Source organism: Nanorana parkeri, unplaced genomic scaffold, assembly GCF_000935625.1.
Source record: "Nanorana parkeri isolate BGI_ZX_2015 unplaced genomic scaffold, ASM93562v1 scaffold237, whole genome shotgun sequence".
NCBI classification, from domain to species: Eukaryota; Metazoa; Chordata; class Amphibia; order Anura; family Dicroglossidae; genus Nanorana; species Nanorana parkeri.
In genome coordinates, this window is record NW_017306505.1 from 1,588,065 (window position 1) to 1,589,764 (window position 1,700).

The window sequence follows — 1,700 nt, forward strand, 5'->3', positions numbered from 1 at the left end:
CCCCCCCCCCCGCCTCCCCCCCCCCCTCTTTTTTCTTTTCTTCTTCCTTTCCCTCTATTTTGTCTAATCTAAAACTTGCTGTAGCACATGGATAAATTCATCCACTAAAAGCATAATCCTAGTATATGAACTTCATAGGCTAAAAACTCACATCTGGTTTATTTAAGCAACCCATTACATAAAAGACAAATTGCATACATTGGCCGATTCCCACTTCCCCTACCAGATGTGAGATCCCATGGGGTCACTATCCGAATATGTGCCATGGTAGCATGAAGATGAACTCACTGACTCAGTGAGATGCTTTACTTCATATTTTTTACCTACCGAACTCTGGTCAGTTGTATTTTCTTCGTCTTAACTTACTGATTTCTCAGAAGGTACTTCAATTTTGACCACTTTTGCTACAGATCCTATACATGGTATTTCCAAGGATGAAGCACCATCTCATTTATCCTTCTCCTCAATAGGATGGAAAAAACTCTAGACGAATCCCTGCTTACAGATGTTTGGTGGATACAACCCACACTTAGGCCTCATTAACACTGGAATCGGCCGACACGTACAGCTCCGTGCGGCATGCAGGGCTATGTCGGGCAGCTCCCGGGAAGGACAGGTGCTATGTGTGATTAGTACGCAGCCCCCGTCCTTCTCTATGGGACTACACAGCCGTACGCCCCCCTATGCTCACCTCAAGTGCAGGTCCGTAGGGGTGCGTGTGTCCTGGCTCGGAAGCAGACAGGATCCATCCTGTCAGTGTACGAGTACGCTCACCCGCACAGATGTGCAGGGCGGGTGAGCGTAGGGGGGCGTACTCCCATAGAGAAGGACAGGGGCTGAGTACTAATGACACGCAGCACCTGTCCTTCTCGGGAGCTGCTCGATACGACCCTGCACGCAGCACGGAGCTGTACGTGCCGGCCGATTCCAGTGTGAATGAGGCCTTAAAGAGAACACTTTTATCTCTAAACCCCATAAAACCTACATACATATTGACCACTTCTTCTTAAGACAATTTAACATAGAACTGGCATCCACTACCCTCAGGCTCAGTACTCCAATGCAAAAGCAGAGAGTCAGGTGACTTCTGGACTGGAGAGTTCAAATCTGAGATCGGAGGGATTGAAGTTCCTCCTGTGGAAGGACCACTTTAGGCCCAGATGCTCCAAATAATGAGTCGCTTCCAGCGATTATTTCTAAAGGTTCAAAATCAATTCAAATCACTGCTACACATTGGTCGTGCTTTGTTTTCTGTGTTTGTCCCCAACAGAATCAAGAAAGCAGTTTCTGGACTCTCAAAACGAATGTTTGGTGCTCTTTTCTTGTTCACATTTACAATACCTAAACCCACTGTTTGTATGCAAACAGCGGGTTTAGGTATGTATAACCACAGTCTATGTCAGGGACTGTATTATATGGGTTGTTAATGATGTCCACTATGCCTCTAAATAGGATGCATTTGTGCTCTTCCACCTAACACAACTGATTTGAAGAGCTCTCCCCTATCAGTTAAGGAATGGGCAAGGAACAAGATTTGCGTGAAAATATTGCTGGGAAGACCGTAGAAGTAAGCTCCTCATGGAATATATTATTTTTATAGGCATGGGCACAAACACCATCTCACAGAAAGAAAAAATAAATATATATATATATATATATATCCACTGACTTGTTGGATGGAAGTTAAGGAATGGGCAAGG

General features: G+C 45.1%; 1 protein-coding gene across 1 annotated transcript in view; it reads right to left on the bottom strand.

Annotated features, from left to right (window-relative positions):
* HELZ2 (helicase with zinc finger 2) overlaps positions 1-1,700 on the bottom strand; it is a 34,622-nt gene that overhangs the window by 12,378 nt on the left and 20,544 nt on the right. The window lies entirely within an intron of this gene.